Raw genomic sequence first — 27,471 nt, 5'->3', positions numbered from 1 at the left:
TTGTATATATGTGCCACATCTTCTTTATCCATTAATCTGTCGATGGACACTTAGGTTGCTACCGTGTCCTGGCTATTGTAAATAGAGCTGCAATGAACATTGTGGTACATGACTCTTTTTGAATTATGGTAAAAACCCTTTATAAATAGAAGAATATTTATTCTTTTGTTTGTAAATGTTTTTCTACCAATGTAATAAAAGCTTTCACTGAGCATTTACTAGATGCAGGTCAATGTCCAGGTGTCAGATTCATGCTGCAGTCAGTTTTACAACCTTAAATTTTATTTTATTTAATTTTTATTTTTAATGAGAACTTTTGCAGTTTACTCTCTTAGCAACTTTCAAATGTGCAGTGCCGTATTATTATTATTTTTTAAATTGGAGTAAATTTTATTTTTTTAATACATTTTTATTTGTTATTTTTTCTGAGCACAGAAGAAATACGTATGCTCATTGCAAACAATTTAATCATTATAAAAATATTTAACAAAAATATCAGAGATAACTTCTGTTGATAGTTCAGAGTATAGTCCTACAATGTTTTTCTGTGGATTTATATACGCATAATAATATTGTTACAACTTTGAGGTGCAACCTTTTAAATGAAATTGAATCAAATGCGCACCCTAGTTTGCAATTTTTTTTTCACATAATGTATCTAAACTTTTAAGTGTAAAAGATCTTTTAACTAGTAAATATAAAATTTCCTTAGTCTGTTTAATTGCTAGATCTTGCTTTTAGATGTTGACAGTACCCTATACTCTCACTTTGAATTACTTGTCACAATTGTAATTTGAATTATTACTTATAAAATTGTAGGTTTTATACCTGTCTTCCTAAGTAAATTGTACATTCCATGCCTAACGCACACTACCTGAAACATACACACATAACAGCAATAGATGCTATGAATGAATGAATGAATGAGTGAATGATGGGCTCCTATCTCAAGACTTTCTTTACAAGGCTTGTGTTCTTACCACATTTCATACTGTCTCCCCTTAGTGGTTTTTTTTATATGTTTTGTGAATTTTCATATTCTTTTTATTTATGTTTACATTATTTTTAGTTTTGTTTAGTATGTTTTAGGTCAATGTGAAGACAGAGAAATAAGCATTTTAGATATTCAGAAGTATAGGAATAATAATTACATAATGATAAAAATAATCAGCATTTTAAACCTGTAAACTTATTGGAGCTTACTACTTTTCAAAATTAAAAAGACAATAATAAACATTCACAGAGCAGCTTTATTTCAATTTTCTGACATATTTCTTAGCCCATTCTCTTTCTACTCATTCAAGAAGAAAAAGTTTCTAAACTAAAATAATTATATAAATTAAATGATAAACGGCAGAGACTGGTAGTTATCCCCTAGTAGTTTTTCCCAGGTTCTAGAAGCTCAGATTTGTGACCATCTGCAGTGGACATTCCATTTCCAGCTTGCAACCAGGCATGGCCAGTAGCATGCAAAAGGAAGTGTCTTGTGGCAGTTTTCATGAACATTCTTCAGGAGAGAGTGAGGTGTAGGTCCCTTTACTCTTGTCCTCTGACCCTTTTCCTGTTTGCTCCTCTGGAATGTGATGCTATCATCTTGGACTATGAGGTTGAAGCCTTGCAGTTCAGAACATCAAGATGCATGCATCCTGGGTTCCTGGCGGCATGGGTCACCATGCCAGTCACGAACCACTTCCTGGACATTTCTATGAGACAAAAATAAATTTCCATCTTTATTAAGCTATTGTTTCTGTCATTTTCTCCCAAACTTAATCTTAGCTAATACAGCTATTGAATCTGGAATTTCTAAGATGGTCCCTATAAGCTTGTTATTTGCCACGCATAACCAGCCCCTACCAATAGCATTTCATCAAAGAAACCATATGCAGCATTACTCCCTATTTATAGATTAAAAAAATAAGGACCAGAGACGTTTCAATTCAGATTCTAGGTCCAATGTGCTTCGTAAGAGACTGCATTTACATACTAATTGACAAGTAATAAGATAGACTACAAGTCAATAATAGCCTGTTTTTGTATACAGTTCTGTTATTTGTTTCAAGATATTAATCTCATCTAGTTCCTCAAAACCACTCTTAAAGTAGGTGCATAAATGACAAAACTGAACCCCAGAAAGTGTCATCTGCACAAGGTAACAAAACTAGACAGTGGACTAATTTCCTGGGTTCTAGTTCTTTATGCTTTTTATCATATTGTTCATCAATCTTTTAAAGCCTCATCATAAAGTATATTATTTTGCATTTTATTAACCAAGTTTGAGAAATAATTTTTTCGTCTTCATTGTAGACGACAGGACGTCCTTTTCACATCCACATGTGCACAACTGAGAGAAGAGCCTGAGCATCAGAGAAGATTTTATTGTGTGTTAAATAAAGGTACCGTTTCTCTCTCCCTCTGAGAAGGAGGAGATATTGGAAGAAAGAGTAGAAAAAATATATCTGACTTAAAACACTCTCTTGTTTCAAGAAAACAGTAGTATTAATTGCTACTTATACTGTTGACCTAGCTAATGGGTAATGATGTATCATTTCCAGTCCCAAATGTAAAATAGATAGTGGGAAGCAGCCACATAGCTCAGGGAGATCAGCTCAGTGCTTTGTGACCACCTAGAGGGGTGGGATAGGGAGGGTGGGAGGGAGACGCAAGAGGGAGGAGATATGGGGATAGATGTATGTGTATAGCTGATTCACTTTGTTATAAAGCAGAAACTAACACACCATTGTAAAGCAATTATACTCCAATGAAGATGTTAAAAAAAAAAAAAGTCAAGCAGTCCTTTCACTGACAGAAACAATATAATCCTAATTGAAAAATCCACATGCATAAAAAACCCAATTGCTGATCTGAGCATCCTAGCTAGTTCAAGCTGAATTTTTTTAGTGTGCAATTTGCATTTGGGTTCATGCCCTAGTGCACCCAAATTTCAGTATTATTCAGTTTCCTGAGGACAACCTTAGTGAACAATATTTCCTCCACTTCCTATATAATTGTTTAGGTAACTGCTCCATATTGCTATTGGTGTAGCCTTAGATCATCAGAAGGATAATCCATATTTTAAAATAATCTGACCTTGACCTCTTCTCCAATGCACTTTAAAAATAAACCATTTTGGGGGGGTCTCTAATAGTTTCTCTTTTAATTTGTCTGCTGTTCTTATTGTTTAGTTTACTCCTTTTTGCTTGTGTGGGATAGGGACTGAATGTTGATTACTGAAAGTTTGGATTCCTTCCAGGCATTTAATCTGGGACAGTTCTGAGTCTGTTAGCACTAAAACCTAACTATTGCCCTGTCCTACCCTTTCCTACCCATAATATGACATACACCCACTCTTTTCCCACCATGTAGTGGGAAGGATGGGAGTTCTTTTAAGAATCTCTGTAAATTTAAGTATATCTAGAATATTTCTGGGTAAACATAAATAAGGCCCAGGGAACTTATTAAGGATAATAAAATTAGTTACTGTACTAATTTTTTTAAAGGAAATATTTTTAAACCACTTCCTTGCAGTTCCATCATTAGAGTTGCCTCTAACTAAACTTTCCTTAATAGTCAATTCTTTTTTTAAAAAAATAATTAATTAATTTATTTTTGGCTGCATTGGGTCTTCGTTGCTGCACGGGGGCTTTTCTTTGGTTGCGGTGAGTGGGGGCTACTCTTCTTCAGGGTGCGCGGGCTTCTCATTGCGGTGGCTTCTCTTGTTGTGGAGCACAGGCCCTAGGTGCTTAGGCTTCAGTAGTTGCAGCACTCGGGTTCAGTAGTTGTGGTTCCTGGGCTCTAGAGCGCAGGCTCAGTAGTTGTGGTGCACGGGCTTAGTTGCTCCCCAGCATGTGGGATCTTCCCGGACCAGGGCTTGAGCCCGTGGCCCCTGTATTGGCAGGCAGATTCGTAAACCACTGCACCACCAGGGAAGTCCCAATAGTCAATTCTTATACAACTTCCTTTTCCCCTTCTACCGTATGTAGTATTTTACTTAAATGACTTTTCCTGGTATAAATTACATTTGCTTTTTAGGGAGTTGGGAGATGTAACTCATTGTAGTCCCCTGCTCTTTTTCTACATCGCACTATTCGTTTGAGGGTCCAGATTCCTAGTGTTTTCACTTTCATATTTCCATGCTATGATAACCTGAGTGTAGTAAAGTTTTGAAATGTAAGTTAGAAGTCCTGAATGTTACCAGATAACCTTTGACCAATCAATGACCTCTACATTTCTTACTAGTAAAATGTATGTATAATAACTAGTAATCAAATGATCTATATGCTTCTTTGGGCTTGTCTAAAGTCAGAGAAACAGTAATTAAGTACTAGTAATTAATGCTAAAAGAATTACAAAGCAAGGGATTCTCATCATTTAATTGGCTTGGATTGAAGAAAAGGGAGAACAGTTTTTTCAAATATTATCACATGAATAGTTTTAAAAAGCTAGCAACCTTTTTACTGAGTATTATAAGATATTTTTTCAAAATGTACCTCCGTAATTATAGTGATTTTTCAACAGTTCTAACAAAGTAGGTAAAATAAAACCATAATTATATTTAATTTATTAAAAACAGAAAGTAAAGTATCCTCTTTTATGAAGCCTTGATTCTTTCCCTTCCTTTCAGACCCAGCTTCATTAGGCATAAAAACTCCTGCAATTATTTCATATCCCCAAAGTTTCTACCCTCTCTGAATTGTTGTATATCTCATGTATTTTATGACACTCATTCTAATCCTTTTTATGTACAATGTTGTAATTGTTCTCTAGAATTTTTTTTAAATGCCTTTCGTCTTCTAAAGTGAATTTTAATTTTCTGGGAAAAAAAGGACTGTACACTCTCATTTCCTCTCAAAATTTTGTCTATTAAGACAGAATAAATCTTAATAGATAAACTCTGACTTACCTAGCTCTATAGTTCCTTGGCACTAGAATGTATAAACACAACTAATGGGGCAATTCATATTCGTCTATGAAGTAAATAAGAAAGTTAGTTCTGATCAGTTTCTCAAAATTATATACTATTTCCTTCAAAAATAAACTTTTTCTTGACAAGTGTAACATTTCATGTAATCTATTGTAGGTTCAAAGCGTAAGAATCTTTGACTTATGGAGAGGGAGGTAATAACTAAAGCTTTACAATCATAATATTTTACATTTTATAATGTTATATATATTTCAAAATGTTTTCACGTATCTTGCGGGAGGTAGGCACAAAATATACTTTAATGTTACAGTACATCATTTAATAATGAATATTAGGTTTTAGCTGAAATTCCTTGAGATCCAGTATAGAATGGTGGAAAACTAGAATCAAAATACCTGGGTTTGAATCCTGTTCCCACTGACAAGCTGTGTGACCTCTGTCAAGTTACTTAACCTCTCTGTATCTCATCTATAAAATATACATAATTATAGTAATTGGTTGTAATAATTAAATGAATTAATACATATAAAACACTTAGAGTCATGCCTAGAACTTAATTAGAATTAAATAAGTATCTTCTTTTATTACTATTTGGGGAAAATTTTAATGTATTATTTCTAAAATATTAGTTGAATTTAGATTTATTACAAGTTTTATATAAAAATGGATCAGCTGTAGTTGATACAATAATTTCATTTCTCTAACTACAATGTGAGAAGCATAAGTTTAATCACAGTGTCTTAAACTTTTCTATAAACTATCCCTCATCGAGCATATGGGACAATTTTTTAATTATTTGCTCATAAAACACTTGATTTACTATATAATTCACTTTCTATTGCTGGATAAATATTTATTGGAACATATTCAAATTTGGTCTCTTTTAATTTGCTTTTCTTGCTAAACTGTCTTGGACAAGTTTTTTTTGTCAATTAAAACACATAAAAATAAATATATGTGTTACATATATATACGTATATACCACCAAAAATATATTTTAGGAAAGGTATGAAATCTCTCCAATGTCACTCTATTTCTCCCAAAAGCATCCTTAAATCCCATTCTCCAGAGGTTTGCTACATATTCTCCATGGTTTTTTATATACTATATAAGCATGGTGACATGTCCATATGCATGCATACATGGTACATTTTTTCTCATAAAATAAGGATTATACCATGTCTAATGGTCTTTATGGTCTCATGTTTTTTTCTTAATATATCCCATACATCTTACTATATTAATACATATAGATTTATCCTCATTCTTTCCTTTTCATTTTTTGGTGAAAATTCAGAAGCATGTAGAAATATGTACAATTACATATGCAAATAAATATATGCATAGTGAGCATCCAGACGTCCATTACTCAGGTTGAGAAAAAGAACATTGCCAGGACGTTGGAAATCCTATCAGTGCCCTTTGAAATGGCTGCAATTTTTATGTCTTCCCCTTCATTCATTGAATCATTCACTTATCAATAGATACATAAGCTGTTCCTAAATTTTTGCTACTACTAACAATGTTGTAATGAGCATGTTCTATTTTATTTTTACATTCTCATGAAACCATATCTATAGGATGGATTCCTAAAAGTGGGATCATTAGGTAACAGGGTATGGGTATGTACTCTTCAGATTTTAATAAGGAAAATTCCATTATCCTCCAAAAGTTTGTACAAATTATATTTCCATCAAAAATGTAAAGCTCGGGGCTCCCCTGGTGGCGCAGTGGTTGAGAATCTGCCTGCTAATGCAGGGGACATGGGTTCAAGCCCTGGTCCGGGAAGATCCCACATGCTGCAGAGCAGCTAGGTCCGTGAGCCACAAGTACTGAGCCTGCGCGTCTGGAGCCTGTGCTCCGCAACAAGAGAGGCCGCAATAGTGAGAGGCCCGCGCACCGCGATGAAGAGTGGCCCCCGCTTGCCACAACTAGAGAAAGCCCTCGCACAGAAACGAAGACCCAACACAGCCATAAAAATAAAAAAAAAATAAAAAATAAAAAAAATGTAAAGCTCATTTTGATACAAATTATCAACTCAAATTGAAAAACACATGTAAAGCTCATTTCCCCACACTTCACACTATCCAAAAGTTATTGATATCAATCTTTTAAATTTTTCTAATCTGATTAGAAAAAATATCATATTTATTTTAATTTATATGTTTTAACTGGTGAAGTTCAGCATTGTTTCATATGTTTATTATGTATTTGTAGTTCGTTGGTGAATTGCCTGTTTATACCCCAAACCCATTATTCTATTGATTTGTATATGTTTCCTTACTAATTTGTAGGAACTTTTTATAAAACAGATATATAAATCACCTGTCAGTTATGAGGCAGAAGGATTTTCTTTTGGGTGTAATTTTAAAGTTTTTTTAATGCATCATTGAATGCATGAAAGCAGGTGCCTTGAGGTTCAAGAATGAATATTTAATAAACCATTTTTTCACACTTCCATTTTCTCACAGTATCTTAACTTCTCACAGCAAAGGTTATTTAAAGAACATGGAATTTTTTTTTTAACATCTTTATTGGAGTATAATTGCTTTACAATGGTGTGTTAGTTTCTGCTTTATAACAAAGTGAATCAGCTATACATATACATATATCCCCATATCTCCTCCGTCTTGCATCAAGAACATGGATTGTTGAATCTAAAACTGTATTTATCATTTTGGGTTTCCATTCCTCGACATGCACCTGCATTTTAAGTCATTTGCACTTAATTATTTTCATTTCTCATAGACAGAAGCTGTTAAATTGTTAATTGTTAAGAACATTATAGTCTGAACTACTATGTATAAAATAAAAAAGCTACAAGGATATATTATACAACATAGGGCATATAGCAAAATTTTATAATAACTATAAATGGAGTATGACCTTTAAAAACTGTGAATCACCATGTTGTACATGTGAAACTTATACTATACATAAACTGTACCTCAAAAAAAAAAAAAAAAAGAAACTTATAGTCCATGGAGACCATTTTAGAGTTGTGTATCTAGTTTTCCAAAGAGGCTATTTATTACTATACTAAATAAATCACTATATAGAAGCTGCATATTCCTCAGTAAAGGGGAAATTACATTAGTTTAGAGTTAAGAGTTAAGACTTCAAATCACCTTTCTTAAAGGTTTTTATATATACCACTAACCTTCTCTTGGTATTTTATGTTTCTTGAATCTTTTGTTAAGATTCAACTTTGGATGTGATGGAAAGGTGATAAATATCCTAGAAAAGCTGACAATATTTAAAAATTATTTGAACACTCTATTGTTAATATAAATGAATAATTGTTCCTGTTAGAGAGGAAACTATGCTTGACTTTACTCTTACAAAAAATCAGAAAAGGACACACACACACTTTTGCAAAAGGTATTAAATTAGAACCATAGATAATTTTTCCACTTTTCCTTTTTAAAGATGTTTTCTTTTATTTTTTTAATTGAAGTATAGTTGATATACAATGTTGTGCCAATCTCTGATGACATCTTTTCCTTTTAAATTTAAGGATTATGTACCTTTGAGAAGCAAGGAATCTATCTTACTTGTAGCCTGCAGATAGGAAAGATATTCTGTCATTTGATAATTTTTAAAATTTAAAATTTCTAACTTGACTAAAATTTTATTTTGGCCTCTATCTATAGAAAAAAGGAAGAATAACATTTTGAGAAATAGGAAAATCTGATCTATAATTTCTTAAAATTATAATATGCTTGGGACTTCCCTGGTGGTGCAGTGGTTAAGAATCCACCTGCCAATGCAAGGGACACGGGTTCAAGCCCTGTTTGGGGAAGATCCCACATGCCACAGAGCCACTAAGCCTGTGTGCCACAACTACTGAGCCTGCGCTCTAGAGCCGGTGAGCTGCAACTACTGAGCCCACGTGCCACAACTACTGAAGCCCATCACCTAGAGCCTGTTCTCAGCCACAAAGACAAGCCACCGCAATGAAAGGCCCGTGCACTGCAACAAAGAGTAGCCTCTGCTCTCCGCAACTAGAGAAAGCCCGCGCGCAGCAACGAAAACCCAACGCAGCCAAAAATAAATAATAAAATAAAATAAATTAATTTAAAAAAGAGTATAATATGCTTGAAGGTAATTTCTTTTTAAATGTTTTAATGTATTAAATGTTTTTAATATGTTTAATATGTTAGAAAAGAAGTGTATTCTCTATTTTTTTAATCCTCTGCTAATTGTATTCTGTTTGTTGTTTAGTTCATATGCATGAAATAACTAAACCTTGGCAAGAGTTTTTAGCTGGGCTCAGCTTTTTGTAAGCCAAATGATTTTGAAAGAAGTTGGGCATTCTTTGGCTTCCAAAATGTTGACTCTGGATTCAGCAGCTACCAAGTAATAATAGACTACCCACTGACTTAAAGGTCAGAATCATAGAATGATTAGACCATCATGATTATGTGAAGAAAAAACATTGCATCAATTAGTGCCAAGTTTGAATTAGATTGTGCTCTGTGACCTACTTTCCTTAGATTCATTTGGTCTCTATGGATAGAACATGTACCAGTATCCTCTGGAAACTATTAGTTATTTAAAATTGGAAGGTTTTAAAGAAATCGTATATTAATGAATCTTACCTTCCTGACAATACTAAAGGTGGTTAATTTGTCAACAGCTATGTGACATAAAGAACACTACAATGTACAAAAACTAAGACAAGCAGTATTACTGGAGCCTTGATGTGGGCAAGTATTATAAACTTCACTGATACTTATACAGGTTATACTGGTTGTGTTAGTTTGTATACATATATATAAAATGACAAATGTATATACATATACATAAAATAACAAATGTATTATATGTAATTCAAATGCATACAATCCATCCTTTTAACATGAACAATTCAGTGGTTTTTAGTACATTCACAGTTGTACAACCATCACCAATATTTAATTTCAGAACATTCTCATTATCCCCAAAAGAAACCCTGTACCAATAACAGTCATGCCCCGAAAGCTGGTTCTTTGAGATAAGCCTCTGACTAGGCTGACCACGAAAAAGAGAGAAGACACAAATGCAGATTTTAAAGGGATAATAAGAGAATATCATTATCATCGTCATCATTATTATTAACAACTTTGTCAATAAATCCAAAAATTTAGATGGAATGTATAGATTCCTAGGAAAATATAATTCGCTAAAAGTAAAGAAAGAGAAAAAATAGGAAAATCTGAATAGTCTTATAACTATTATGGAAAATGGATTTCTGTCAGCGGCAACATCATTTACCTCTTAGCCAAGCCAGAATTAAAGGTGAGACTGCTTCCAGCTTATGTACTTCTTTTGTAGAAATCAGAAAAAGGCACTCCTTGTAAATGTATGTAGCTCCATGCCAGGGGACAGGACTTTGTGAACTAAGTGTGGGCTGGATGTCCGCTTCCATGTGCCTTTGTCAGCTAGGCACACTTAGTCAGTGAACGTCCTATACAACTGTATGTGGCAGCCCTGCCTTGATCCTCCCCCTTTTTTCTCTTTTCCCCCAATTCGATTAATTCACAAATACTGCCAAGTGTCTCCAAAGTATATCTTTTCCACTCTTTCCACCTTAGCTTAGCCACCATCATGTCCCACCCTGACTACTGTACAACACCCTCCTCTCTGGTCACTCTGTGTCTACACTTACCTCCTCCAATCTATTCTCCACACAGCAGGTGAAATGATCATCTTAAAACATAAATCCTGGGACTTCCCCAGTGGCGCAGTGGATAAGAATCTGCCTGCCAATGCAGGGGACACTGGTTCGATCCCTGGTCCAGGAAAATCCCACATGCCACGGAGCAGCGAAGCCCATGCACCACAATTACTGAGCCTGCGCTCTAGAGCCTGCGAGCCACAACTACTGAGCCCACGTGCTGCAACTACTGAAGCCCGTGCGCCTAGAGCCCATGCTCCGCAACAAGAGAAGCCACAATGAGAAGCCCGTGCACCCAATGAAGTGTAGCCCCCACTCACTGCAACTAGAGAAAGCCTGCACTCATCAACAAAAACCCATCACAGACCAAAAATAAATTAAAAAAAAATTAAATCTTAAAGAAAACCCACATAAATCCAATAACATCAATCTCCTGCTTAAATTCTTCAGTGACTTCCGTTTTCACTAAGAAAAAAATCCAAACTCTTTACTATGAACCACAAGGCCCTGTGTGATCTGACCCTATGTTTCTAGCCTCATCTTGTGCTGCTCACCTCTTTGCCTACTCTGCTCTAGCCACACTGGTCTTATCTCAGTTTAATTAATCTGTCAAAAATCTTTCCTGCCTCAGGCTTTTGCACATGCCGGTCCTTCTTTTTGGAATAGTAAGAATAACTAGTATTTATTTTTCTCTTGCTACATGCTAGGCACTGTTCTAAGTACCCTCTGTATATGCACACATTTAATACTCACAAAAGCAGTATGGAGTAGGTACTATTGTGATTCACATTTTACAGCTGAGGAAACAAAGACAGAGAGGTTAAATAAATTTCCCAAAGTCCCACAGTTTGTACTTGATGACACTAAGATGAGCTTCTACACACTCTTTGTATAGCAGTCTCTTCTCATCCTCTAGGTCTCAGCATATCAATTCCATCCTTGGGGAAGACTTCTCTGGCCACTGTACCTAAGGTAGGTCTCATTGTTGGTCACCATCTCAGCTGCTAGTCTGTGTGCTTCATAGTACACACACATGACTTACTGTTATTATTTTTATCTTTTTTCTCCCTCTCTCACTAGAATGTAAGCTCCATAAGGACAGGAACTTACTATAGAAACATCAATATGCTAAATGTGTCAAAATACAAAATGATGAAAAAGAATACTCTTTCAGCATCTAGCACATTGTTTTGCACACAATAACTACTCAATCAACGCTACCAAATTAATAAGAATAATGTATCTTTCCTATTCAGATACTTACCTGCAGAAAAATAAATCCCTTACAATTTAAAACTAAATGAAACAAAACTACTTTAATTACTCCTCAGTCAGCTTAGGTTTTACTAGAAAAATCCTGCCTGTGCTCAATTTACTGTGAAGATAACCAGACAGGAAAGAATGTGGCTAAGTTCTCTTTTTCATAAGAACTCATTTTGAGATCCTTTTTGATTCTGGACTACATTCCATGGCTTTAGTAGTAACCATTATTTCAATTAGTTAGGAAATAAATATCCAGTATTTTCTTTTTGGTTGAATGACTTAATTTAATCTGATGTTCAGCTAAGTTTCTTATCAAAAGTGGCAGAAATTAATAAGCTAATTGAAGCAAAGGGGATTTGTTGAGAGGACATCAAGCTCACAGAACAAACAGAAGACTGGAGCATGGGAAGCTTCAAAATAGACAGGAACCAAAAGGTCACTTGAGTCAAAAGCCAGAAACAGCCGCACTGTTACTGCTTCATCACTGGTTGCCCTGATCAGGGTGCCACCGCAATATTACCCTTGTCCCCCGCCCTTGCATTGTTCGTGAAATACAAAATCCCAGGAGAAAACATCTGATTAACCTAGCTCATGTGCTAGACTGCCCAAGTCTCAATTCTGACATTGAAACTGCACACAGTTAATTTCCCAGAAGGAAATTGGAGATGTGAATGCTGGGAAGCCAAAAAAAAAGAATGTCTTTTATATTTATGTAGGGAAAACCAAAAATGTATGTTTTCACCGTTTCTTATTTTGGGATTTTAGAACCTTGTTAAAGACATAGATTTTAGGGACTTCCCTGGTGGTCCAGTGATTAAGACTCCATGGTCCCAATGCAGAGAGCCGGGGTTCTATCCCTGGTCAGGGAACTAGATCCCGCATGCCGCAACTAAAGATCCCGCACGCGGCAACAGAGATCCCATGTGCTGCAACCAAGGCCTGGCGCAGCCAAAATAAGTAAATAAATAAATAAATAAATAAATATTTTTTAAAAATACATAGATTTTACCCAAATGTAGGGATCAGAACATTAGAAGGGACTTTATTCTTCCTCTAGCCAAACACTTTTATTTTGACATAAGCATTAAACAAGAAAAAAACCCTGCATATTCTCACTGAATAGCGAAATACATGATGAACATTTGTGAATAAGTCATGTGTGACACGAACTTGTCAGAATCAAAAGCCCAGAATGCATCCATGATCTTGGCAGAAGTAGAGAGGTTTGTTTCATTCAGGTCATGACCCAGTCACATTTTCAGCCTACCTATTGGCCTCTTCATATGGTTTTCCATGCCAATGAATTTAATTTTGGACCTACTGAATTTGAACTCTAACTCAATATGTCCAAAACAAAACTCATCTCTTCACACCATCTACTTCTCCTGTTTTTCCCAATCTTGATAGGTGTACCACCATTCAATCTACCCACCCAATCCAGAAACTCGGCACTTATATATGACTATTCCATACTTCACCCCACACACGCAGTCTTATCACCAAACATTCTTCCTCCAAATTGCTTTTCAAATCTATGCCTTTCTCTTCATTCCCCCTTGCCAGTGTCTTGGTTCAAATTCATGACATCTGTATTTCTCACCACCTAACATATCTTCCAGTTTTGATTAATTTTAGTAGGTCCCACAGGTTTTCAAGTTTTGGCCACTGGCTACAATTCTATCCGTATATACCATTGCTTCTTCCCATCTTACCTGAACAACCTGAATTCTGAATATATCCTGTTTTTTCATGTACTTCAGATTTTAATGTGCTGATTTTTAATTAGTTAATCTTTCCACCTGCTTCTATCAGGCTTGTTCTCTTAGTGTGCCTGCTAAACTTCTACTCCAGCCTTCCAGACTTTGTTTTTTGAATTTTTTCTGAAGACCTTCCCATCCCAGCCGTCACTATCCCCAAGTAAACTCAAGCCTTTCGCCTGAACTCCCATAACATTTGTACATACTTCCCTACACTGTTTACTTACTCTCATTGTTTGTTCATATGCCTGTTTTGCCTTTTGGATTGGGAGCAGGGACTGTGGCTCATTCAGAGTTTCGTCTTCTCACTGCGTTCATTTAGTGCCTGGTACACCATAGGCAACAAAACATGTTTCTTTGGTAAACAAATGAAGCGTGCTTCACTGAATGAAACCCCTGGATGAAGATGAGATCTTAGGAAACTCTAGAAGTTGAGAGAGTGAGCATACATCCTGACCCTGTTATGCCTGTTACTCCAGCTATGTAGCTGCACCCAAAGGGGAGGAACTTCAGGAAAGCAGCCTTCATCACATCTCAAGTTCTGGGCCCTCTTCTCTCTTGCTCTCCCTAATTTTTGTTGCCTTATTGCATTTATCTAGAATACAAACTGCGCTCAGCTCCCATTTCTAGCCTAGGACTTGCCTCAAAGGCTTAACAATGGTCTTGGTTTATTCAGTTGTGAATCTCCGTGTTTCTCCTTACACAGGGTTTATTCTATCTTCTCCATGCTATTCATCACACTACTGCATGAGCCTTTGACCCCTGGACCATGCCTCAGTGTTGGCTCTCATGGGCCACATTGCTTTAGGGGTCAGGACTAAAGATAAGGACATTTTAGGCAATGCCAAAATGAATATCAGTTTAATTCCAAGAGAAAAAAAAAAGAAAAAAGCAGAGTCACAGGAGAGTCCAGAGTGCAACCTTGCTAGTTTTACCTAGAAACATGTCTTCATTTTAAAGCCACTTTTCATAGTCTTGTGTACCACATATGTTCACACATGCACGCATTCTTCCTTTTATTTATTCCTTTGAGCACCTACTGAGCTCAATCACTATGCTAGGCTCTGGGATAAAAAGATTTGAGAACAACAGACATTTTTCCTGCTCTTCAGATTGCCCATAATCTGGGAAGGAGAGATAGTGCCATGAATGATAATTATAAAATAATAAAATAAATGTGTCAATAGAAATAAGCACAGGTCCAATAGCAGAGGAGAGGGGGTCTTCAGTCTTAAAGTTGGCAAGTAGTGCCTGACTAAATCCTGAAATGTTAAATATTTCATGCAAGGCTTTCTATAACCTGCCCACTCTATCTTTTCCAACTTTATTTCTTTATGAAATTTTACACTCTAAACCCCAACCATATGTGAGACTACCACGGAAAATGTTCATTAGGAATTTTAGACAGTTTTTATTTGGGGTAGGGGGCATTTTCTTATAGTAAACGCACACCAAATGCCGCTATGGCAGCAGCTTGTACGTTCTATAAAGTCTCATAATTCAAGGTTATGAGTTAAGATTGATTTGTTTTAGGGAGGAAATTTGATACAATACCTTTGTGTTAAATATAGTCAACCTTCTACCAGCACTATGTATAATCCCAAATGGTAAATAATCTAAATTTAGTTTCACAGGTAATTTTAAAATCATGTATAGTTAGATTTAGAAAGCGTTTTTTGCTTTTCTGCTCTACCATCTACCCTAGGAGGTATACTCTATAGGTTTTCCCTTTTTTAGGCTGTCAACATTTAAAATTTAAAATTAACATGTATCTCCTAAACACATGACAGTGTTGATAGGTTTCTGATGGATGATGAGGAAGGAAACTAAGGACTAAAATTTGTCTTGCACAATCCCCACATGAATAACCAAATAAATATAAATGGCTGTTTTATTGTTTTCATGTGTGTGTGTCTAGGTACATGTAGTCAAGATGTGAACAACTTGCAGAAAAATAACTCCAGCCAAAGAAGTCTACGATACATTCAATAGCAGTGTTCACAAGTGTGTCTTAGAACCGACCTTTGGGTGGAGTTATATCACTGCCAACGGTTCAGTTGTTGTGGTTTACTCTAACACTTACTGTCACTTTGAACGATTAAGGTTGTTTGATCCAACGTTAGAAGACTGCGTTTCATGAGAACCAAGACAACATATACTCTAGCTGTCTGGACCAGCAGCGTGCGTCAGACCACAGACAGCTTGCCCAGCCACTTCTTTCCGGTTCCTGTTTTTATCTGAAAAATGGCAACGTTGGGAATTAAAAAAATAGTTGTAAAAGCCCTTAAATGTGATTCTTTATCATCAAAAGTCAATATAAAGAAAAGCATGCTTGGTTTGGTATCAAATATGAAAGTACACAGTATTATTTCCTTTTTAAAAGAAATTTAATTATATCTGATGAAATAGCACAGTTACTCTCTCTCCCTTTTGTGTCTTCAACCTTTATCAGAACACTGCCTCTCTAGCCTTCAATGACAAGCATGTTCTAGTTTCCCTTTGCCTGAGACACTCTCCTTGGTAACTAACTGCACTGCTACCTCTATGTCCTCATTTTAATCTCATGCTTCATCAAATGCAATCCAACTCTGCTCTCAAAAAACTGCTTAGGGCTTGCCTGGTGGCGCAGTGGTTAAGAATCTGCCTGCCAATGCAGGGGACACGGGTTCGAGCCCTGGCCCGGGAAGATCCCACATGCCGCGGAGCAACTAAGCCCATGCGCGACAACTACTGAGCGCTGCAACTACTGAAGCTCGGGAGCCTAGAGCCTGTGCTCCACAACAAGAGAAGCCACGACAATGAGAAGCCCGCGCACCGCAATGAAGAGTAGCCCCCGCTCACTGCAACTAGAGAAAGCCCATGCACAGCAACGAAGAGCCAACACAGCCAAAAATAAGTAAGTAAGTAAATAAATAAATACATTTATATTTTTAAAAAACTGCTTAATCAAAATTTGCCAATCTCCCAATCCCATTTGCCACTTTCAGGTCATCATTCTATGCACGTTTCTTTGAAGTCTTCAGCACCTCCTAGCTAAGCACTCTTCTCTTAACTGTTAACCCTCAGGTATCTTTCATTCCTCTTTTTCCCCTTTCTATCTGACTCTCAAATTACATTTGTGCTTAGAGCATTTCTCAGGTTCCTGCCTTTGGTCCTCTTCTTTCCTCCTTCTATACGCTCACTTGACAATCTTATTTTTTTTCCACAGCTTTTTTTTTTTTTTTACTCTGAAAAGAACTTAAAACAGAAGCAATGAATGTGCATTATAACAATACAAAGAACACAGTGGACTATCCAGTAAAAGATTAGTTGTCTTCCCTCCTCCCATATATTTTTTTCTGTATATATGTCTATAAGTATGCATATGTATGTGTTATTTGCTTTTACACATATGTATATAATATATTCATACATATATGCATTTACATATATATTTTGTTATGAAAGTTGGATCACATTAAACATTGTTCTACAACTTGTATTTTTTCTTTATAATAAACCATGAATATCTTTTGTAATTGATGCATATGGAGCTATCTAATCCTTTAAAAGTCTGCATAGTATTTCACAGTATGGAAGTATCATACTTCTAAACTCCTTATGGACATATCCACATGGTTATACCACCAGCTAATGAAATGCAACAGCAAAAATATATATAATTTTCATTGTTAACTGTTGTGTATCTCTAAACTGTATTCCCTTCCTTGGTTAATAATGTCACCCTGAGAGGAGCTTCAAGATGGCGGAAGAGTAAGAGGCGGAGATCACCTTCCTCCGCACAAATACATCAGAAATACATCTACACGTGGAACAACTCCTACGGAACACCTACTGAACACTGGCAGAAGACCTCAGACCTCCCAAAAGGCAAGAAACTCCCCACGTATCTGGGTAGGGCAAAAGAAAAAAGAAATAACAGAGACAAAAGAATAGGGACGGGACCTGCACCAGCGGGAGGGAGCCGTGAAGGAGGAAAGTTTTCCACACACTAGGAAGGCCCTTCGTGGGCAGAGACTGCGGGTGGTGGAGGGGGGAAGCTTCGGAGCCACGGAGGAAAGCGCAGCCGCAGGGGTGCAGAGGGCAAAGCGGAGAGATTCCCGCACAGAGGCTCGGCGCCGAGCAGCAATCACCAACCCGAGAGGCTTGTCTGCTCACCCGCCGGGGCGGGCGGGACTGGGAGCTGAGGCTCCGGCTTCGGTGCTAGCCGGGAGGGAGTCCGGGAAAAAGTCTGCAGCTGCCGAAGAGGCAAGAGACTTTTTCTTGCCTCTTTGTTTCGCGGCGCGCAAGGAGAGGGGATTCAGAACGCCGCCTAAACGAACTCCAGAGACGGGTGCGAGCCGCGGCTAACAGCGCGGACCCCAGAGACGGGCATGAAACTCTAAGGCTGCTGCTGCCGCCACCAAGAAGCTTGTGTGCGAGCACAGGTCACTCTCCACACCTCCCCTCCCGGAAGCCGGTGCAGCCCGTCACTGCCAGGGTCCCGTGATCCAGGGACAACTTCCCCGGGAGAATGCACGGTGCGCCTCAGACTGCTGCAACATCATGCCGGCCTCTGCCGCCGCAGGCTCGTCCCGCCTCCTCTGTACCCCTCCCTCCCCGGCCTGGGTGAGCCAGAGTCCCCGAAGCAGCTGCTCCTTTAACCCCGTTCTGTCTGGGCGGGGAACAGATGCCCTCAGGCGACCTACACACAGAGGCGGGTCCAAATCCAAAGCTGAACCCCAGGAGCTGTGCGAACAAAGAAGAGAAAGGGAGCTATCTCCCAGCAGCCTCAGGAGCAGCAGATTAAATGTCCACAATCAACTTGATGTACCCTGCATCTCTGGAATACCTGAATAGACAACGAATCATCCAAAATTGAGGAGATGGACTTTGGGAGCAACGATATATATATATATATTTTAACTTTTTCTCTTTTTGTGAGTGTGTATGTGTATGATTCTGTGTGTGATTTTGTCTGTATAGCTTTGCTTTTACCATTTGTCCTAGGGTTCTGTCTGTCCGTATATATATATATATATATATTTTTTTTTTAGTACAGTTTTGAGCACTTGTTATCATGGGTGGATTTGTTTTTTGGTTTGGTTACTCTCTTCTTTCTTTCTTGATTTTTTTTTTTTATTGCTTAAAAAAATTTTTTTAAAATTATTTTTTATTTTAATAACTTTATATTATTTTACTTTACTTTATTTTATTTTATCTTCTTCTTTCTTTCTTTTTTTTCTCCCTTTTATTCTGAGCTGTGTGGAGGACAGGCTCTTGGTGCTCCAGCCAGGCATCAGGGCCGTGCCTCTGAGGTGGAAGAGCCAAGTTCAGAACACTGGTCCACAAGAGACCTCCAAGCTCCACGTAATAGCAAATGGGGAAAAACTCCCAGAGATCTCCATCTCAATGCCAAGACCCAGCTCCACTCAACGGCCAGCAAGCTACAATTCTGGACACCCTATGCCAAACAACTAGCAAGACAGGAACACAACCCCATCCATTACCAGAGAGGCTGCCTAAAATCATAATAAGGCCACAGACACCCCAAAACACACCACCAGATGTGGACGTGCCCACCAGAAAGACAAGATCCAGCCTCATCCACCAGAACACAGGCACTAGTCCCCTTCACCAGGAAGCCTACACAACCCACTGAAGCAACCTTAGCCACTGGGGACAGGCAACAAAAACAACGGGAACTATGAACCTGCAGCCTGTGAAAAGGAGACCCCAAACACAGTAAGTTAAGCGAAATGAGAAGACATAGAAACACACAGCAGATGAAGGAGCAAGGCAAGAACCCACCAGACCTAAAAAATGAAGAGGAAATAGGCAGTCTACCTGAAAAAGAATTCAGAATAATGATAGTAGAGATGATCCAAAATCTTGGAAATAGAATGGAGAAAATACAAGAAACATTTAACAAGGACCTAGAAGAACTAAAGAGCAAACAGTGATGAACAACACAATAAAGGAAATTAAAAATTCTCTAGAAGGGATCAATAGCAGAATAACTGAGGCAGAATAATGGATAGGTAACCTGGAAGATAAAAGAGTGGAAATAACTATTGCAGAGCAGAATAAAGAAAAAGGAATGAAAAGAATTGAGGACAGTCTCAGAGACCTCTGGGACAACATTAAACGCACCAACGTTCGAATTATAGGGGTCCCAGAAGAAGCAGAGAAAATGAAAGAAACTGAGAAAATATTTGAAGAGATTATACTTGAAAACTTCCCTAATATGGGAAAGGAAATAGTTAATCAAGTCCAGGAAGCCCAGAGAGTCCCATATAGGATAAATGCAAGGAGCAACACACCAAGACACATATTAATGAAACTTTTGAAAATTAAATACAAAGAAAATTATTAAAAGCAGCAAGGGAAAAACAACAAATAACACACAAGGGAATCCCCATAAGGTTAACAGCTGATCTTTCAGCAGAAACTCTGCAAGCCAGAAGGGAGTGGCAGGACATATTTAAAGTGATGAAGGAGAAAAACTTACAACCAAGATCCACTACCCAGCAAGGATCTCATTCAGATTTGATGGAGAAATTAAAACCTTTACAGACAATCAAAAGCTGAGAGAATTCAGCACCACCAAACCAGCTTTATAACAAATGGTGAAGGTACTTCTCTAGGCAGGAAACACAAGAGAAGGCAAAGACCTAAAATAACAAACCCAAAACAATTAAGAAAATGGTAATAGAAACATACATATCGATAATTACCTTAAATGTAAATGGATTAAATGCTCCAACCAAAAGACATAGACTGGCTGAATGGATACAAAAACAAGACCCGTATATATGCTGTCTACAAGAGACCCACTTCAGACCTATGGACACATACAGATTGAAATTGAGGGGATGGAAAAGGATATTCCATGCAAATGGAAATCAAAAGAAAGCTGAAGTAGCAATTCTCATATCAGACAAAATAGACTTTAAAACAAAGACTATTACAAGAGACAAAGAAGGATACTACATAATGATCAAGGGATCAATCCAAGAAAAAGATATAACAATTGTAAATATTTATGCACCCAACATAGGAGCACCTCAATACATAAGGCAAATACTAACAGCCATAAAAGGAGAAATTGACAGTAACACAATCATAGTAGGGGACTTTAACACCCCACGTTCACCAATGGACAGATCATCCAAAATGAAGATAAATAAGGAAACACAAGCTTTAAATTATATGTTAAACAAGGCGGACTTAATTGATATTTATAGGACATTCCATCCAAAAACAACAGGATACACATTCTTCTCAAGTGCTCATGGAACATTCTCCAGGATAGATCATATTTTGGGTCACAAATCAAGCCTTGGTAAATTTAAGAAAATTGAAATCGTGTCAAGTATCTTTTCCGACCACAACGCTATGAGACTAGATATCAATTACAGAAAAAAATCTGTAAAAAATACAAACACATGGAGGACAAACAACACACTACTTAATAACCAAGAGATCACTGAAGAAATCAAAGAGGAAATCAAAAAATACCTAGAAACAAATGACAATGAAAACACGATGACCCAAAACCTATCGGATGCAGCAAAAGCAGTTCTAAGAGGGAAGTTTATAGCAATACCATCCTACATTGAGAAACAAGAAACATCTCAAATAAACAACCTAACCTTACAACTAAAGCAATTAGAGAAAGAAGAACAAAAAAACCCCCAAAGTTAGCAGAAGGAAAGAAATCATAGATATCAGATCAGAAATAAATGGAAATGAAATGAAGGAAACAATAGCAAAGATCAATAAAACTAAAAGCTGGTTCTTTGAGAAGATAAACAAAATTGATAAACCATTAGCCAGACTCATCAAGAAAAAAAGGGAGAAGACTCAAATCAATATAATTAGAAATGAAAAAGAAGTAACAGCTGACACTGTAGAAATACAAAGGATCATGAGAGATTACTGCAAGCAACTATATGCCAATAAAACGGGCAACCTGGAAGAAATGGACAAATTCTTAGAAATCCACAACCTTCCAAGACTGAACCAGGAAGAAATAGAAAATATGCACAGACCAATCACAAGCACTGAAATTGAAACTGTGATTAAAAATCTTCCAACAAACAAAAGCCCAGGACCAGATGGCTTTACAGGCAAATTCTATCAAACATTTAGAGAAGATCTAACACCTATCCTTCTCACACTCTTTCAAGATATAACAGAGGGCAGAACACTCCCAAACTCATTCTATGAGGCCACCATCACCCTGATACCAAAACCAGACAAAGATGTCACAGAGAAAGCAAACTACAGGCCAATATCACTGATGAACATAGATGCAAAAATCCTCGACAAAATACTAGGAAACAGAATCCAACAGCACATTAAAAGGATCATACACCATGATCAAGTGGGGTTTATCCCAGGAATGCAAGGATTCTTTAATATATGCAAATCAATCAATGTGATACACCGTATTAACAAATTGAAGGAAAAAAACCATATGATCATCTCAATAGACACAGAGAAAGCTTTTGACAAAATTCAACACCCATTTATGATAAAAACCCTCCAGAAAGTAGACATAGAAGGAACTTTCCTCAACATAATAAAGGCCACATATGACAAACCCACAGCTAACATCGTCCTCAATGGTGAAAAACTGAAACCATTTCCACTAAGATCAGGAACAAGACAAGGTTGCCCACTCTCACCACTATTATTCAACATAGTGTTGGAAGTTTTAGCCACAGCAATCAGAGAAGAAAAAGAAATGAAAGGAATCCAAATCAGAAAAGAAGAAGTAAAGCTGTCACTGTTTCCAGATGACATGATACTATACATAGAGCATCCTAAAGATGCCACCAGAAAACTACTAGAGCTAATCAATGAATTTGGAAAAGTAGCAGGATACAAAATTAGTGCACAGAAATCTCCTGCATTCCTATACACTAATGATGAAAAATCTGAAAGTGAAATTAAAAAAACACTCCCATTTACCATTGCAACAAAAAGAATAAAATATCTAGGAATAAACCTACCTAAGGAGACAAAAGACCTGTATGCAGAAAATTATAAGACACTGACGAAAGAAATTAAAGATCATACAAATATATGGAGAGATATACCGTGTTCTTGGATTGGAAGAATTAACACTGTGAAAATGACTATACTACCTAAAGCAATCTACAGATTCAGTGCAATCCCTAACAAACTACCACTGGCATTTTTCACAGAACTAGAACAAAAAGTTTCACAATTTGTATTGAAACACAAAAGACCCTGAATAGTCAAAGTAATCTTGAGAAAGAAAAACGCAGCTGGAGGAATCAGGCTCCCTGACTTCAGACTATACTACAAAGCTACAGTGATCAAGACAGTATGGCACTGGCACAAAAACAGAAATATAGATCAATGGAACAGGATAGAAAGCCCAGAGATAAACCCACGCACATATGGTCACCTTATCTTTGATAAAGGAGGCAAGCATATACAGTGGAGAAAAGACAGCCTCTTCAATAAGTGGTGCTGGGAAAACTGGACAGCTACATGTAAAAGAATGAAATTAGAACACTCCCTAATACCATACACAAAAATAAACTCAAAATGGATTAAAGACCTAAATGTAAGGCCAGACACTATCAAACTCTTAGAGGAAAACATAGGCAGAACACTCTATGACATAAATCACAGCAAGATCCTTTTTGACCCATCTCCTAGAGAAATGGAAATAAAAACATAAATAAACAAATGGGACCTAATGAAACTTAAAAGCTTTTGCACAGCAAAGGAAACCATAAACAAGATGAAAAGACAACCTTCAGAATGGGAGAAAATATTTGCAAATGAAGCAACTGACAAAGGATTAATCTCCAAAATATACAAGCAGCTCATGCAGCTCAATATTAAAAAAAAAAACAACCCAATCCAAAAATGGGCAGAAGACCTAAATAGACATTTCTCCAAAGAAGATATACAGATTGCCAACAAACACATGAAAGAATGCTCAACATCACTAATCATTAGAGAAATGCAAATCAAAACTACAGTGAGATATCATCTCACACCTGTCAGAATGACCATCATCAAAAAATCTACAAACAATAAATGCTGGAGAAGGTGTGGAGAAAAGGGAACCCTCTTGCACTGTTGGTGGCATTTTAAATTGATACAGCCACCATGGAGAACAGTATGGAGGTTCCTTAAAATACTAAAAATAGAACTACCATATGACCCAGCAATCCCACTACTGGGCATATACCCTGAGAAAACCATAATTCAAAAAGAGTCATGTACCACAATGTTCACTGCAGCTCTATTTACAATAGCCAGGACATGGAAGCAACCTAAGTGTCCATCGACAGATGAATGGATAAAGAAGATGTGGCACATATATACAATGGAATATTACTCAGCCATAAAAAGAAACAAAATTGAGTTATTTGTAGTGAGGTGGATGGGCCTAGAGTCTGTCATACAGAGTGAAGTAAGTCACAAAGAGGAAAACAAATGCCGTATGCTAACACATATATATGGAATCTAAAAAAAAAAAAAAAAAAAAAAGTTCATGAGGAACCTAAGGGCAAGACAGGAATAAAGACAAAGACCTACTAGAGAATGGACTTGAGGATATGGGGAGGGGGAAGGGTAAGCTGGGACAAAGTGAGAGAGTGGCATGGACATATATACACTACGAAACATAAAATAGACAGCTAGTGGGAAGCAGCCACATAGCACAGGGAGATCAGCTCAGTGCTTTGTGACCACCTAGAGGGGTGGGATAGGGAGGGTGGGAGGGAGGGAGATGCAAGAGGGAAGAGATATGGGGACATATGTATATGTATAACTGATTCACTTTGTTATAAAGCAGAAACTAACACACCATTGTAAAGCAATTATACTCCAATAAAGATGTTAAAAAAAAAAAAGAACAGCAACAACAAAAAATATAATGTCACCCTGCTTCCAAGGGTGTAACTTGAGCACTAGCACTAACATTTCCCCTAAGTCTTAGACATAAATTTCACTGTCTACAGAAACATTCCCTTGCGTATGCTGCAGATGCTTCAGACTCTGCTTATCCCAAACCGAATCTTCATTTGGTGGCACAACTCTCAGCCTAGTAGTTCAATCAAAAAACCTTGGAGTTGGTTGTTTCACATCCTGTGTCACTGAATTTGTCCAATTTTGTCAACTAAATATCTCTTTATTTCATTCTCTCTATCCTTTCTCTATTATCACCGTCTTAGTAGGACTTCACGATCTTTCAACCGACCTGTTGCAATAGACTCTTTGCCATTACCATTCTATCCTCACACCCACATTCCCCTCCTCCTCATCCATTCACCTCCTCCTCCTTATCCATTCACCAAGCTTTCATCAACGTGCTTCCCATTTGCCCTTTACTGATGGGTAGATCTACCAGCTGCTACAGAGCTTAGTAACCTTCACTGACTACTATCTATGCACAGAATAAAGTTCATTTTCTTTAGCTTGCAATGCAGAGACTCTTTATCCCCTACCCAGCTCTCCAATCTCATTTCCCGTTAGTTCTCGGTTCCATGTTGCAATTTATGCTTTTGCAATACCAAAATACTTATACACATACGCACACATGCAAACATACACACACACGAGAGAAGTTTTTTGAGACCTCCACATACTTAAAAATGTTAATTCCTCTGTGTGAGATGGGCTCCTGCACTTCCTTACCTTGAAAACTCCTATTTATTCTCCAAAGTCCTACTCAACCACCATTTGCTCAATGGAGTCTTTCCTCATTCTCTGCAGAGAAAATAAATTACTTTTCTTTGCTATTTGTGAACTTTGTACACACATTATTGCATATATATATACACAGAATTATTCTGTATTATTTATTTTTCTGTATTATTATTTATCTATTCACTTAATGTCACCCCTAGTTTTTTGATAGTAGGGACCAGATATTAATTCATATTTATATATTTAATATCTACAGCACCCTGGCACAGAGTAAGTGCTCAGTAAATTTTTATCAGGGTAAATTGAGTAACAATTTTATTTCTTTGTCTCCCTCAGCATCTACATCCAGCCAGATAACATCTCTTTACAATGTCACCTCCTCAGTTATACTGTCTCTGTTACATTTCTTTTCATTCCCACGGCTGTTTGCATAGTACAAGAACCAATTCCCTTTCATCCATGCATTCAGCAGCACTTGTTAAATATGTGTGGCTTGGGGAGTATAGCGTTGTGGAAAACATGGTGTCTGGCCTGGAGATGCTCATGACAACTCTCTGGGGGGACAGACAGACAGACCAATCACTAAAGTACTTCACCACTGGTTTTGCCACCATAATTTTCTTTTAATCTCATGTCCCATTCACAGTTCCCTCAGAGTACTCCTCATAGCTCTGATCATGTGACTTTTGAGCTTAAAATTCTGTAGGTTTCTATTTATCGCAGAATAAAGATTCAGCATTTAGACTAGCAATCAAGACTCTATGCCTTTTATATCCTACTCCAGCCCTCTCCTTTCCTCTCCACTTCCTGATCCTGCCCATTTGTCAAAGATTAATTGAAATTATATCTTTTCCATGAAGTCCTCCAGGATCCTTCTAGGAATAATTAGCATACCACTTCTTCTTTTGTTGCAACATTAATGTGCATCCTTCTTTGTGTTATAATTATTTATGTATAAATCTATCTTCATTATTAAAGTGGGACAGCAATAAGATTTGGGAGGCTTTTTTGTTCTTGCTTCACAAAGTTAATACTAACAGAAATACAGTGGGCTTTTGAATTTGAAGGTTATTTCTTATTCAATTTGAAGATTTTTCACTCTTCCCATTTATATAGTTCTCAGTGATATTTCTGTCTACGAGCTTTACAGAATCAAATATCATGATGGTAAAATTTATATTTTATAAAGAATATGATTATTTTATTAAATAAATTCACACCAAATTTATCCAGTGCTCTAGAAAGGGTATTATTGCCTAGAGCCACAATGAAATTACATAGCAACAAACCTTCATTAATGAAGAATAATTATTGTAGTGTGATAATCTCAAATGCAAAATAGCATTACAATAAAGTATATGTATCACAGTTCCCAAAATGAATTAGTATTGCTTACTCTTTTGATTAAAAGATCAAAGATTTTTAATCACGTCTTTGCACATTTTGCATGTAATCCACTGAATCCAGTAATAAGTGATAACAAACCTATCGTTTATGTAAATGTTCAGAAGCTTGGCAGTAATGAAGTTTCGATTGGTTCTTATGGAGGAATGAGGAGTGCAAATATGTAATCTTCTCACATGCATGCAGGGAAGGATAATTCTTTTTTTTTCCAGTCCAGAGCCCTTTACTGATGCAAAAGTGATTTTAGGTTGCTTTCCCATCTTTATTTGATACATTGGCCTGGAGGCCAGATTACTGAAAAGAGTCGCTGTGAAGCTCAAGCAGAAACATGGAGAATTCTATTCCATGGCTGAATTACATGATAGAGACGAGTTTGCTATCCTTGTTACAGTTAAAATTAAATACTACTCATTCAGATACATGAAATTTCTTACTATTAGAAATCAAATTTTCTTTCAAGATGTGTTTTTTTAATTGATGTATCCTTCTATTTCTATTTTATTGTGAGGCAGTACAGTTGTTGTAAGGAAAAGAACATGGACTTTAGAGTCTGATTACCTTCGACTTTAATTCTGGCTCTGGCACTTACTAACATTGTGACTTTGGGCAAAATACTTATATTGTCTTAACTTCAGTTTCCTCATTTATAAAGCCTGAAAGGATTGTGAGGATTAAATTAGGTAGAATATGTAAAGCATCTGGCACAACACTTGGCATATCACAGGCCACAACTAAGCGGTAATCACTGGTATTTTTGTCATCATCAGCATTGGACTGTGTTCCTT

General features: G+C 37.0%; 1 long non-coding RNA gene across 1 annotated transcript in view; it reads left to right on the top strand.

Moving 5' to 3' along the window:
• The window catches only part of LOC309656546, a 499,488-nt gene that overhangs the window by 7,780 nt on the left and 464,237 nt on the right, over window positions 1-27,471 (top strand). The gene's annotated exons all lie outside the window — the stretch shown is intronic.

This window comes from Balaenoptera physalus (genome assembly GCF_965194825.1).
Source record: "Balaenoptera physalus genome assembly, chromosome: 1".
Classification (NCBI taxonomy): Eukaryota; Metazoa; Chordata; class Mammalia; order Artiodactyla; family Balaenopteridae; genus Balaenoptera; species Balaenoptera physalus.
The sequence above is the reverse complement of the archived record's forward strand: the minus strand, read 5'-3'. Positions and strand labels throughout refer to the sequence as shown.